Below are 9,203 nucleotides of genomic sequence, written 5' to 3'. Positions count from 1 at the left end.
CAGATATTGGAGCGTAGGGTCAAAGTTCAAAATTAACTTGACAACTAAATAGTCTGAGGGAAAAAGTAATTCATAGTCCCAAGAACGATATGGTGACGGGGAGAATGTAGGCAGGGAGGGCAGCAAGGATGGTGAGTGTTACAGCAGTTTCAGTAGTAGGAGAGGGTATATAGGCTGGTGTAATGTGCATGTCTGTTGTTTTTGCCACTATAAGTAAGAAGTCTTACCTTAAAAACATCAAAACATCCTGGTGAGACAAGGAAGTATTACGTTTATTTTTGGGGTGGATAACTGAGGAACGTAGCTCAATAATTTTTGAGTGTCTAATTTGAGAGGCTCATCACCTGTTTCGTCATCATTAACATTTATGTAGTATTTAAATATTTAGTATATAGCTTCAGCTAACTAAACTTGCACCTTTGTTTTAGAGGTCACTTCTTTTGAAAATCAGACTTCCCAGATGTTTCAAATTACACAGCCATGAAATAAAGGACTCCAAAGCTGTGGGGGTTGTGCGTTGAGCTGTGATAGAGGCAAAGATAGAATCTACTTCTCTGTGGTAGCATTTAAGTATTTGGACTAAAGAAATGCTTTTTCTCCTTAACCCTTCCAGTTCTTGTCTCCTGTACAATTTCAATCTCGTGTCCTGCTGATAACAACCCCCTTAAGCCTTTGAGTTTCCATTCCACTACCCCAAGGTCCCTGCTTAGTCATAAAGAACAAGGCAATACTTAATATCAAAATGTATGTTAATATATGTTTACATAAATTCTGACAAAGTTTGACGGCAACCTAAATTCTGGAATTTCTTAATAGCTAAATGTTTAACTTTTAGATTCATAGTATATTTTAATGTGATTTTTATGTATTTTTAACTTAAGGTCTTAACATCTGAAGTACTCTAATACTGCTGTGAACGGTGGTGGTACTAGATTTTTATTCATACATTGTAAAAGAAAATGTCTAAATATTAACTCTTTTTCTTTTCCATATCAGACTGTGAAGAACAACCCTCACTTGCTCCCAGGTATCAGCATGCTAACTGATGGTCCTGTGTGAAAGTCACAATCTCCTGGGAAGTCTGAAGTTACTTGGACCATGGATGCTGAGTTATGTTCTAAACAGAGTGTTTTCTTTGAATAAGAACTCTTACATATTTCTTATGTAGCACACTGGATTTAGAATATAAATTTGTATAGTCATATACAATATAGTTTTTATTTCTGTAGCCTTGTATAATATGAGTAGAATAACATGTCATAGAGTCTTTAGAGGGCTTGTGCCCAGTCTTGTTCAATTAGTCACTGTAAAATTTGTGTCAGAAAAAAACAATTTCAGATTAATGCTGGGTATTCAGATATCTACATCAGCATTGTTCTGTCAGTGTTGTTTTAACTCTCATTTTTTGTCCACCTCGCCATCTCCCTTTGTTTAACATGGTGGGTAGTGTTTTTGCACAAAATTAGGAAAATAAGCCTGTACCAAAATTAGCATCCTGAAAGTAATAAAACTTAATAGAAGCCACATTTGTGATGGACTGTTTGGTAACAGCAAACTATAGGATCAGTACACATGTATCACATTACAGATATCTTATTTTTAATCAATGTAGGTTCAGAAAATTTGTTTCAGAAGCAGAGGAACAGCATAGGGGCAGAAGGCAGAACTACAGACATAGGGGAAGAATCTTGTAGATTTGTATTTTTTTTATGGTGTTTTCAGGTTACTTATTGAGGAATTCAGCCGTTCTGATCTGTTGTTTATTACTGTAAACAGCTTATTTGATTGTCCTTATTCTTCCGTAAATAATTTTATATTGCAGCGACTACTTATAGCTGACCTATTGTTGATTGTACAGTCCCTGTGAGAATAGAAGGTAAATGCTAATGCCACCAGGATACTTGTTTAACACAAACCGGTGCTATCCAGCCTGAAAGTATGAAGACTGGTCTTAAAAAAAATACTCATTTAGCTGGAATCTCTAATGAAACAATATACTTGTGTCTGTGGTATAACATACACATATATATTATATATATACACAGAATATTGTGATAGAATTGTTTAAGCACATCATTAAAGTTTCTAATAAAAGATTAAGCAGTGTTAAACCTTTGTGAGGTAAAAATTCTTTTCTGATTACTTCCTTACTTCAGAACTGGAAGGAGAGAACTTCCTCCCCTCTTCTCGAACGATATCTATGTTAAGAACAGCTTTGTGTTTTGGGGTTGTCCTCTCCAGCTTTCCTCCCTGAGACAGCTTTACTTGAAATAAGCAAACCCTTCCTCTGTGGTCTGCTGTTTGTTATTTTTGTACTTGAAATACCACATGAAATGTAATTTGTGTGTTGAAGAACTGTTATACCTTTGGGAGATGAACCTTCTCTTTTCCTGCTAGTAACAAACAATGCAGTTTTATATTATGCCATAATTAATTGTGAATACAATATACTTAGAAATTTGCACATTAAAAATAGCAAACTCAAATATCAGTTCTGAAAAGAATAATTGTATTAATAGGTCAGGAAATAAATATCTGAAGCAGAAGGAATGGAAGAATTCCCGTTGGTTGCCACTTGGGCATAAAGGCTGCAACCTTTTTTGTGTTACCATGTGAGCAGCTTTCAAACATCCCCATCTCAATGAAAATCCATTTTCTCTCATTTCAGAGTTGCCAAGTCCATGAGCAGAATAAATGCAAACTGTGATGCTTGGAAGTAAATTGGGAGTACAGGTGGGACTCTCTTCCCTCAGCTTTAGGGATCTCAGGTAGGAAATGCCAGTGGCAGTGGCATCAGTCCACCCCCTCTGGCTTAGTAAAAGTGAGAGTCTCTGGTCTTGCTCCTGTTTTAAAAGCATGCTTCTGGCAACAGCAACAACAACAAAAAAAGCCTAGGTAGGCTAGAGAATAAAATACACCTTAAGCCCACTGCTATGTCTGTGTTTAAAATAGATGTATTTTTAAAAGTGGAATAAAAATACTCAGACTTTTGTCAATTGACAAACATGACAATAATGACCAAGTTTCTGAAAGAAAAAAAAAAAACGCAAGGAATAAGATTGTAATTGTGCACAAACAACTTTAGGTCATAATTTCGGTTGAAATAGGTTATTAAAATTATGGTATTTTTAAAATTACTTGGATATGGAAATATCGGACTGAAGACTTCTGCTTTGGGTTAATCAGGCCTTAATTGTTCTCAGATGTGACAGTGGTGCTAGTATATAAGAGGAGAATGGTTTCTGAGGCCAGTCCAAGGCTAGGTGCACAGTGTTGTGGAGTAGGGCTGCTGCTTTACTCTGAGACAAAAGAGAATTTACTGTGCCAAAATAATGGGGTAACAATAACAAACTAAAAACAGAGGGAAGTGTAGAATAACCTATCCTACCATATCCATAAATGTCTCATATTATTCACAAACCTACCTCTTTTTTTTAATTTTTAATTTTCTTCTCTTCTCCTCTCTATACAATTTAGAGTTATCCATAAAAATGTCAGATATTCTCATCTTTTACACCCCTCTTAATTCTTTCCTTTGATTTAGGTATAAATATCTGTTTTCTGGAAATTAAACTTGCTTCAATGGTAAAGGAAGATTAATAAGCTCTTTATGTATTGCTACTTGCAGTTCACTATGAAACTGCTTTTGTGCAGCCTGGTCAGCTATTTCTGTTGGCACACAACAGAGCTGGAGTTTTGCCTAGAGTAGCACAATCTTTTTATTTGCTGAAGATACAGCTAGTCACCACCTCAGCTGTATGATACTCTGCCTACTGCTATGCAGGGACATAGTTACTCACTGTTTGTGCGAGTGCCCACACCTCTGAAGCTCTGCGATGTCCACACTTTATCATTTCTTTTCCTAGCACTTCTCTGTATTCGTGGTTTTTATATGTTTCTGTTGGTTTCTTTCGGCTTCTTACTGTCAGTCAATGCCTGACTTGGCTATTTGCTTACAGTTGTCATGCCAACTCCCAAGCCTGGAAACTCAAGTAGGGAGAGGATTTATCTTTTTTCCCCCTGTTTCTTTTTGTCAAGTACTCACTTCACAGTTACCAAGCTGCATGAACTGAATGCATAAGTATGGCAAACAGCTCTGTGACTTTGGTCTGACACTTAAATTTCTAAATATCCATTTCTGCTTCATGAAGATTTTTTTTCAGCCCTTCCTTAATCCTTGCTGCTTGTCTGCATAGTGAAAACAAGGAAAATTAGAAAGAAAACAGTGGAGTGGGGGAGGGATTTTACACACTAGTCATTGCATTTTTCTTATTTAAACAGAACTGCAAACATATTTCAAATACCCTACATAGAAGTAATTTTTAAAAAATCCATGAGTCTGTTCAGTCTTTCTGAAGGTTACATATTACTGAATTTTATTCACTTTTGATGCCAAGTCATTCACTATTTATGTGTATCAGCTTTCCAAATAACCAAGTGAAAAATACAAGAGAGGTACAGGAAATTAAAAATGCAAACTCTTAACTCTTTATGCCGATGTCTATGCAATCATTATGTCTTGTTAGTAACATATGTAACAAAGACGTAGTTCTGTGAAATAACTGCTATCCAACATAAACAGTAGTTTTAATAGGTTTGCTGTAATTGACAGCTGCATTCACAGGTGAATCACATTGGAAAAAGTAATGTGTTTAAAGGGAATTGGCTTAAGGAGGAACAAACATGGAAATTTCATCTTAGACAATATTGCTCTTTGGAGATTCCAATAGGTAAGTTTGTTCTAGGTTTCACTGGAACCACCTGTATGACTTGTGTACTATTGCATCTAACATGTATCTTGCTTTTCTCAAGTTCAAAAATGTGTGATTTATCATTGAAGATATTTCATATATAAATACTTACTGTAATTCATTACAGTTCTTATTTGAAATTGAGCTTTCCTGGCTGCAAACATTTATTGAGAACATGCATTTATTTTGCATGAAGGACTTTAGAGAATCAAATAAAATGGCTCAGCCTTTTCACAGTTGGTTAATAGTAATTTCCTTTTCTTCTACTGTATCAGACAAGTATGTTTGCTTTAGCTGAGCCCATGCTGAAGTGGAAGGCTTTTATATCTCATTGAAAAACGCAAGAAACCTCAGATATCTAAAGAAGCTTTAATCTAGGAGGCAGTTGTTGTGGATCAGGGTTCCAGAGCTATATTAAACATTATCCTACACTTGGGCCACCTTGCAATAATCTCAGATAATTTCACTCTGAATACTAGAGATTCTACAGTTTATCTAAAGCATTGACCTTTTTTTTTCTAGCTGCAGCCCTCTAAAAGAAGAACCTGTGACTTGCATTGGCCCTTTGTAAGAACAGGGGAGTAAAGGTAATTGTATTGGTCAACAACTCCAGGTCTTAGTGATTGTAGATAAGTGTGCAATGGATGCTTAATATATAAGGATCTAGACCATCTGTACTTTTTACTACCACACACTCTACAAAAGCCTGTAAAAAAAGCCAAGAGTTATAAAATGTCATATGAAGAAATATGAAGCATTGCAAAAGTCTAGGGATCCTCTGGTAACACAATCCTTGATCAATAGTTTCTGCATGATCTTTAGAAGTATATATATAGTGTAAATGCTACAGGCAAAAAATCCCTGACTGGACTTGTCTTCCTGATGCAAATTCAATTGACTTAAGTGGGCATGTGAGCAAGGTGAAACACACTGTCCTTGATTGGTTTTAATACTTTGAGGAGCACCAGCACAGCCCAACTTGTTTCTTTCTTATGCTTTCCATCCTAATACTTGCTGATGGTGAGACCGGATATAAAACACATAAAAACAGATGATCAAGCTGCAAAATGACCAAGAAAGATTGTTTACATTCAACATGTGCCAAGAGGAAATAAACTCTTGGTCTTCTATGCTAGGAATGTAGCTTGAAAGGCAATGTTGCTTTCACATCATTTCCCTAGTCCTTCCTTGGTACTGCATTTTATGCAACTTTTCCTAAACAGAATTATTGTGAGAAGATCCTGGGGTGGGAGGAGACAGAGCCAGTTAGAAGAGCTAATTGGCTGGAACGCTGAGAACCATTTCTTTGAAGGCCTCCCATCCGCGCAGCACCATCAAATGCATGTTGCTGAGGAAAGGACAACTTGTTTGTTTTGGCCATGGCTCATGTGAGCAGAGATAGTGACAAGCCAGGGAATCCAACTGGATAAAGAACATCTGCAAATGATGTTCTGTTAATGTGTATTCTATCCAAAGAAGCCTTGATGCTTGGTCTCAACTCTGATCTTGACCACACATGTTGCTTTGTCAGGTTCATTCAGAATCAGCTTTTGTTTCCTGTAAATAAAGGGGTGCAGAGTCTGTTTCATGCTATTCCACAATAATAGTTTAAACTATTTAGAAAAAAAAATTGTCAGGTATATGGAAATCCTTTATTGAACCAACTTAAAAAACTGTGGATTTAGAAGCTTAGTCAAGTCTTTTGTTATTTGAATCTTGCCTACATTACTCTATGTTTTCTTTAGTAACTAAAGAAGATGGACTAATTTAGCAGTCCATCAATAGAGTGTGAGAAATAAGTTGCCTGATGCTCCATGTGTTATAGAGGCCAAAAAGTTAAATATAAAACTTTGAAGAATATGCTAGGTGACTTTAAAGAGGAAATTGGATTATATTGCTGCAGGAGAGGCTATTTAGTGTTCTTTGTAAGGAGTAATTTTGATCTAGACAGCTAGGGGGACTGATTTAGTTGGACTTTTCACCCATCTTGTTTCTATGGATACTTGCAAGGTAAAAACACCTAATTCAGTATTTTTACCAGTTATGTGAACTAAGTTACGTTCTAGGACAAAGTAATTGGCCTTTCATTCTGATAATCTTTTTCTGAAGCAGAAACATCTCTTTAATTATTCACTTTCATGGTCCTAATGTATTAATAATAATGAATAACTGGTCATTACAGTTGTATGGTTTAATCATTCAGCATGAGTGTTCGTTCTGTTCAGTTTATTTCTAGTAAAGTGGGATAAGCACAATCTTGGAGTTGTTTCCAGGGAGAAAAATATATACTATTTTGAGAACATAGAGTTGGAGAAAATTTGCATTTCGGACAAACTCACATTTAGTTCAGTTGCTTGAAACCACAGGCTGAATTTCATGCCCTGCACAGATGCTTTGCATGAAGCCACTGAAATTGATAGCTCATATCATGTCCACGGAGATATTGTTGCAATACCTTTTATGAATCTTCTGTCTCAAGGATTCAATTTTTGACCTAGGTTATCTTCTCTGCAGCCAGGAGACTTGAATGGATGACCAAAGAGCTTCTAGAGAAACTCAAGTGGAAGAGGGAGGTTCCCGGTATATGGAAAAAGGGACTGGCCACTTGGGAGGAATATGGGAATGTTGTCAGGGTATTCAGAGATTAAACGAGGAAGACCAAGGCCTACTTGGAACCAAATCTGGCAAGGGGTGTCAAGAATAACAAGGGCTTCTTCAAATACATCAGCAGTAAAAGGAAGACTGGGGACACAGTGGGCCTGCTGCTGAACGAGGTCTGGGCCCTGGTGACCAAGGATGCAGAGAAGGCAGAGTTACTGAATGCCCTCTTTGCTTTAGTTTTCACTGCTAAGGCTGGCCCTTGGTCATCCCAGCCCCCAGAAGAGAGAAAAAATATCTGGAGAAAGGAGGACTTCCCCTTGGTTGAAGAGGATTGGGTTAGAGATCACCTAGGCAAACTGGATCCTCACAAATCCATGCGCCCCAATGGGATGCACCCACAAGTGCTGAAGGAGCTGGCAGATGTTCTTGCCAAGCCACTCTCCATCATCTTTGAAAGGTGTAGTTTCCAACATGGTAAACAATAAGTTGATGGCCAGTATTTCACTAACAACTGCAAACATTTGTATCTACAGTGTCCCCTTGTAGGAATTTGGATTGCTTGGTAAATTAAGGTAATATTAAGATAATAATCTTTGTTTATTTTACTACAAATTAATTTACTCTTAAAGCTGCTTAACATTTTTGCAGTTGTTTCAAACTTAATTATAGAAATCAAAGAGTGTTAATATGAGTTATTACTTGCACAGTAAACTGTAATAAACCAACCAATTAAGATTTCTTAATTGACTTTCTGAACTGACTGCTGTTGGGTTAATGCAAACATTTTTTCTCTCTTTTTTAGTTGCTTGTATATTCTGTGTAATGGATCTGTGTGACTTGGCTGACAGTGAGTGTTTCTTGGTTCTTTTTTGCCTCATCTGAAGTTCTTTGATCCTCTACTTTTACTAAACTCATTCTTTAAACTGATAGAGAAAGAACACACATGCTCTGTCTTGGCTTTCAGCTGCTGTTAACTAGACCTTGGTGCCGTGTTTCTAGATTATGAAGAACATATAAGAAGACAGTGAGATTTCCAATATCTTTTCATCTTTATGTGTAATTCCTGTTCTCCCATCTGCTTTTTCAATATTAACTTATTTAAATAATAAAAGGTCTTATTTTTTCTTCATGACTATAGAATATCAGACTGACTTGTCAGCAGCTTGGACATTTTGAGGAAAAGAAGGCTTAAAATTGAAGAGATTTATCTGTTATACATATATCACTACTCCAATCTTGAAAATTTCATTTCGTAACAACACGGTTCTAAACCAGACTGTCAAAACTATAAAATATCCTAAGGAGTAGTTGAATGGGAACGAACTGCCCTGGTTCTCTGTCAGCTGGGAGCTCCAGTCGATCTAGGAAACATATATACCAGCCTGCTTTCCACTTGAGAAATGCAGAGAATCTGGGAGGCATTGCAGAGTGGACCTCATTCCACAATGACAGACCAAATAGAATAGTTTCTGATGAGATATGCTGCCTCTCTCCTCATCACATGAGTTACTTCAGTCTATGAAGATCTTGGGGAGTTTGTGAATTCATTCAGGAGCTATGCCAGTCTCTCTAACTCAAGATACATTAACTTGAGTCAAGATACATAGCCTGAAAATTTGCTGCTCTGTGGACAGAATAAGATTTTTTTAAAACCATTTATATGAATATATTAAATAGTGAGTCATAACAACTCAGTTTATTGCAAACTTCAGCTTACAGACTCAGGCTAAGAGCCAAAGTCCTAACTCGGGAACTAACTACATTGCCTTCAAGAATTATCCATGCTTGAAACCATACAACAGGAATTAGGGCTCCAATGCGTGTATGTAATGCTAAGTAGTTTTTGTAAAC

General features: G+C 36.7%; 1 long non-coding RNA gene across 2 annotated transcripts; it reads left to right on the top strand.

The window, feature by feature from the left end:
- The first annotated feature begins 669 nt into the window (after nt 1–669).
- On the top strand, nt 670–8,083 carry LOC135311743 (uncharacterized). 2 transcript variants are annotated; one of them, XR_010371332.1, is made up of 5 exons: nt 670–1,109; nt 2,669–2,768; nt 4,613–4,730; nt 5,274–5,338; nt 7,266–8,083. It is a non-coding gene; the product is annotated as an uncharacterized LOC135311743 (long non-coding RNA). The 2 variants fall into 2 exon arrangements; XR_010371331.1 differs by having other exon boundaries at nt 7,250–8,083.
- Nucleotides 8,084–9,203: the final 1,120 nt, after the last annotated feature.

The sequence above is a fragment of the Phalacrocorax carbo genome, chromosome 2, assembly GCF_963921805.1.
Source record: "Phalacrocorax carbo chromosome 2, bPhaCar2.1, whole genome shotgun sequence".
NCBI lineage: Eukaryota > Metazoa > Chordata > Aves > Suliformes > Phalacrocoracidae > Phalacrocorax > Phalacrocorax carbo.
Note: the sequence above shows the minus strand (reverse complement) of the source record. Positions and strands in the feature narration are given on the sequence as shown.